We start from the raw sequence: 6,058 nt of genomic DNA, 5'->3' as shown, positions 1-6,058 counted from the left end.
TTTTTCATTGTTAATTAATTCGTTTAAGGATTGAATCTTGCTTTTGTCAATTTCATGGGGCGATGAATTTAGTTGTGAAGCAGATCATGATGAATTTGTCCAACTCAATTCATCACCCATGAAACAAAGCAGCTACCGATAATTAAATTTGTCTCAAGAGCAACTCAATTAATCGACCCATGAAATAGACTAAAGCAAGATTCAATCATAACATTTCATTTAAAACATGTTTTTTTCATAATTGGAGCTTTATAAAAAATTCTTAATTATTTGTCGCTGATCTTGAGAATTACTTATTATTGTAACAAAGCAAGCTCTACCAGAAAAATCATAGTGAAAGAATAATTATATATTAGAAGATAATTAACAATCTATGGCTCTGGGCAGGTGCTACTAATGAGAGAGAATGGTACGTGACCAACCGATATGAAAGTTACATATAATTAGGGTTAGCACCTGTTGTCCAGGATATGATTGGCAGCTCCGGCTGTATGCTCCCCAGGGAGTTGAGAATGATATTTGCTGGTTGCAAAGGCCCTATAACCACGGATAATAATTTACTGGTATCTCGTTGTCCCAGGTGGTCTGGAAAATGTGGGGCTCCTTGCTCTTCCGTTTTAAGCACATCAATGCAAACCCTTTAATCTCGTCACATTCATTAGCTTGTGGATGGCTTATTGGAGTACTCTTTAGTGGGTTACACTTTCGGCACCCCTGGAATATGTCATGACAAAACTGAACCCTCTGTATGAACCACCTTGCGAATAATACAAGGAAATAAGTTTGTTCCTCTGATGCAAATCAAAAGAATCACGCAGCAGCGAAACAGTAAAACGAACCAGCTCCTGTAATCTTCAAAGGAAAGGCAACAGCCTAGTTATTGGTTAGGTTTTTTTATGCCCGAAATCAGTTAAAAAGCTAACTGTATGCCTTCAATTTTGTCACGACATATTCCAGAGGTGGATAGAATTTGTTTGTTTGGGGTTTAACGTCCTCGCAACAGCCAGGGTCATATGAGGATGGGTGCCTAGGGAGACACAACAGCCAGGGTCGTATGAGGATGGGTAAGGTGGAAAGAAAGTAGGAAAGCATAATCCCAGATTTTCGATGATATCCAAATATTATGCTAGTGACAGCAGCAAGCACAAGTCGGTCTGACCGGTTTACGATCTGCTGGAAGTGTTCCAGTCTATGTATCTCCACTGCTTCACTTGCTCTTCTGTTTAATGGATGGGCCATCTTAAGTATACATCCTCTTTCCGTCTTTCAGTATCTCTGTTTACGCTTTTATTCCTCGTTGTAGAAGTTTCCACTTGTCTGTATGTTTTAACTATTATTACAAATAATGACCGGCAGACAGAATATTTTACATTTTTAATTGTGTATCACATGATCATTGACAATATACATGTACACGAGAAACGATACTGTCATACTTTCACAAAAAAATGCAGTTCATGGGAAACATGATCCTATACAAAACGCAGTACATGGGTAAAATGACAGCAATAATAACATTTACAATCTTAACAACATAACCATTAACAGTATCGATCTCTGTAACATGACTTAACAATGGAAACATAAAAATACAGAAATAAACAATTCATAACGCTTCTACAGATTTATATGAACACAACAATGGCAATGAAAACAAACCTTGTGAATTGCGAACACCGTCGGTGAAGAGCAAAATGAATAGGAACACTTGCATGATAGCACCTGTCGACACAGTAAGGATGTATACAATTTCCCCTGCTCTAAGAAAATCAAATGCAGTTCCTTTTCATGACTTGCCACAAATTCTACAGTGGATATTGTTGGGTTTCCGTGAAAGTTTCTAGGAATAATACTTAAAATTTGTTACTAAGGTGAAGAGTAAAACTCGAGTGACATTATCACTATTTTGAATATGTGTCGTGCTTTACAGAAATCAGGTCTCCGATACATTTGACAGAATTATAGCTACTGGAGAATTTGATTCTTTTTAATCTAGAATGAACATATACTACAGGAGTCAAACTAAAGACCTATTGCCTAAAGACACTATACTTTCTGATATTGCTATAATCATACAAAACATCAAAATGAGAGATGAATGACAAGGGAAGTAACTCTAAATCATAGTGAATTTTGTTGGTGCAATTGTACTTTTTACCTGTAAGTACCTTAAAACTGGAAATGTTCTCATTTTTACCCCATTTACCCGTAACAGGAGACATCGACATGATAGAATAGCATTTGCACTATCAAAATAGTGCCAATTCAGCAATAACAAAATCCAAAGGTTCTGCTTTCCTAACACCTTTCATGCGACATGCAGTTGCAGAATTGACCTGCTTTGAGGTTGTAATCTATAATCTTTAAACGACACTGGTATCAGCCTTGTGGTTTGTCAGATTTTTTTCATTGAAAATAATTGAAATTAATCAAATAGCTTACCATGTGTCGTTGAATTTTGTCTTGACATCTGTAGAGAATTGGGAGATTAACTCATTCAACCTTGAAGACACATTTGAACTCTTCCAATTCAAAGGTTAGAACAGTTCATTATGAAATTTCAGGGGTGAATAAGTTAAGGACCTCGAGAAGATATATGTGTTTAGAGAGTAGAACCCCTTGGTTTCAAAGATTGCATGATGTAACCTTTAACAGTTTGAGATATATTTTTCATTATTTCTATTGAAATTGCATTTTAAAAAACATGATATTCATGCCATAGTGTGCTACCATATAAAACAAGCATAAGAAATCATGTATCACACTGACGTTCCTATCAGAGAATATATATACACCGGTACACTATCAGGGCAGTGCATGACCTAGTCACAGGACTTCTGAAATGCATTTAAAATCTCAAGTCTTCTATATCTACAATGGCACAGTTAAGACCACAAAATAACAAATTTGGCATTAATACTGTACAGTTGGTATTTTCAGAGGAATTAGTTACAATTCGTACATACACATGTATATAATGTCATGAACATTAACTGAGCCAGTATTACATACAGCACCAGATTAATATCTTAACAAAGTAAGTAGTTTCTTCTTATTAACACCAGGGACCCTTTTTTCAAAAAACAATCAAGTTAAAGAAACTGTATAAGTTTTATTGCCATAGATTTTTTTTGATTTTTTTAAAACTCAAAACTTCCAAAACTGACCATAGTCATAATTTGGAAATTAATGTTGAATAAATTTTATGGAAAAGGTCCTAAAAATTTCTAGTCAAACGAAAATGAAAACCCATGTACATTGAAAAATGTTTTCTTCTGCCTGTTAAATAATAATGAAACTTCAACATTTTGTGTATAAAGGTAAAGTATCACCCATTCTGAAGTATTTCAGTAATAATCCAATTAATGGCACAGAAATATTCCACGATAGTCGAACACACTTGGACCGTTCTATAAGCAGAGCTAAAAATGCAGTTTTGGAGAATAAATAACAAAGTATCAGGTATATTAGACCCTTTTTTAACACGTCCACTAAATTACATAACGTATCTTAAAAACTGCATGTGGCTTGACATTGTTTTAAAAGAAATAACGCAAACTAGCAATAGTCAGCGTGCCAAATATTCCGCAAGCAGCCTCGGTTCAGATCTGTGCCTGTCGTTTTCTTTACAGGTTCAACCGTTTCAACTGGTTGAAATGTATACACGAAAGGGGCCCAACTCTCTATGCTTATACAAGACAAACAATGTACCAAATCTTTCAGCAATAATTTTGTTACTCTTTCACATTGAAACTTGTGTGAAAAACTGATCAATTTCCTACGACTGTTTCCTATAATCATGCATACAAAAGACTATTTTTAATATGAATATAAAATATTTTGTGATTTTTTTTCTCTCTCTTGTGAAATAAAACTAATAAGTTTCAATTCAATCTCTCTCATGCATTCCGTGTGCTTGCAATTTGCCCAAAATGATTTGAAAAAAATTGTTGATGGGCTTTAAACAATATGAAAAACGTTTCAACCACAAAATGATACATGTGTGTAGTGAAGACAGACCCAAATGACCTGTCACATAGACCTTTATGTGGAGTGATGTAGTTGGGTGATAACACAGTTAGGTGTACTGTATATACATACCCTGGGACATCAAAATCATTTCACCAGTTACCTGTATTAATATTGATCGGTCCGTTATCAATAGGACATCCTCAATACTCAATGGGTTATGCTCACTTGTGCTCTCCGCCCCTCTGGAATACGTTATAGCAAGATTAACTCATTCACCCCTGAAATTTCATCATAATAATGATAATAATAATTTGAGGTTCTTATATACCGCTTTATCCGACCCAGTTCGTAGGTCATCTCAATGCGGTTCACAAATTATTATCGGTGGTTATAGGGCCTTTGCAACCAGCCAATAGCTTTCTCAACTCCCTTGTAAGCATACAGCCGGAGCTGCCATTTCGGCACTAACAGTTAGCATTCAACAACCACGTACTCATTTACAGCTGAGTAGACTGGAACAAGCAGAGTTAAGTATCTTGCTCAAAGATACAACACAGTGCCGTGCGGCGACTCGAACACGCAACCCTTCGGTCATGAGCCTGGCGTCCTACCACTAGACTACCATGCCTCCATGAACTATTCCAACCTTTGAATTGGAGGAGTTCAAATGTGTCTTCAGAGGGGAATGAGTTTAAGGCATATGGCTAGCTATTTGATTGGTCTCGGGTCAATAAAATTACCAAAACATTTCACCAATACCTGTCCTTAAAAGATTACAGAAGAGCAACATCCGACTTCGAAGCCTGTCAATGTTACTGTCACACGTACATTCTTTTGATATACATCAATTCAAAGGATCAAACTAGTCTTCTTGTCTCATTATATATAGTTAACTAGATGGCACACACTGAACCTTCAATTTTGCAATGACCTATTCATGGAGCGTAGAGTGTTAGTAAGCATAACCCCAGGAGTATCGAGGATGCCAGTAGTGTAATTGGAAGTCAACATTATAGGGCATGGTGGTCTGACTAGACTTTTTTTTAAAAACCAATTACTGTTTTTATTTTTCTACTTAAATTATGTTTTCCCATCCTAATCAGTAGAACACTCCAGTGAACACTTTCAACACCTGAGAATCTCTTTCAGCTGTCATTGCATTGCTTATGGCACTATGTTCTTCCATAGTTTTGTTGACGGATGTGATAGTGCTGAGTCGGAGTCAACAGCTTTACATTTCATAACAAAACACCAATGTAAGGGATCACAGGGCCCTCAACAGACGGAGATAATAATGCTTTGGTACCATACACGACAAAAAACGGACACAAGATTACGAACAGCTCGGACAACAGCCATGTTGTTGAGAGATAAGATTGCCTCTAGCGTTAGTGATATTGCCTACAAGAACCATCATCAGTCCACAGGGGCACGTTACAAATGTCTGAAATACACACATATGCTATACTGATATGGGTCACAACACACATAAACATACACAAGGGAAGAAGCTTCGTCAGAGCACTACCGGTACCGCCAAATTTCAAATGAAGATTTTCAACACTTACTTTTGTTATTTTTTTCAGCGATCTGCGGCGATAGCTTCGGTTTGAATTGTAATTAAATAATCCATCATGATCAATTGTGTAATCATTCGTCTAATACATCCAATCAAGCACTTTTTCGGGGAATTTGCAGTTTTACCGCCATGATTAACTTGAACCTGACCCGGAAATGACGAGGGCTTTTCGACATGTCTTTATACCATACTGCCAAATACTAAGGAAAGTCCCAAGGCCCCCCGAGTAGAGTCTAGTCACGCAGCAAATAATTTTTGGCGCAATGTATAAAACATCATGTCTCGCATCGTTTCCTGGTACGTATTTTGCATTTTACGTTTAAAAGTTACCGTATCAAAAATATTGGACTATGTAAATGTGAAATACATACCAGGACACGATGCCAGACATGATGTTTTAAACATTGCGCCAAAAATTATTTGCTGCGGGACTAGACTCTACTCGGATGGCCTTGGGACTTTCCGTAGTATTTGGCAGTATGGTATAAAGACATGTCGAAAAGCCCT

This window comes from Mizuhopecten yessoensis, unplaced genomic scaffold (assembly GCF_002113885.1).
Source record: "Mizuhopecten yessoensis strain PY_sf001 unplaced genomic scaffold, ASM211388v2 scaffold716245, whole genome shotgun sequence".
NCBI lineage: Eukaryota > Metazoa > Mollusca > Bivalvia > Pectinida > Pectinidae > Mizuhopecten > Mizuhopecten yessoensis.
The sequence above is the reverse complement of the archived record's forward strand: the minus strand, read 5'-3'. Positions refer to the sequence as shown.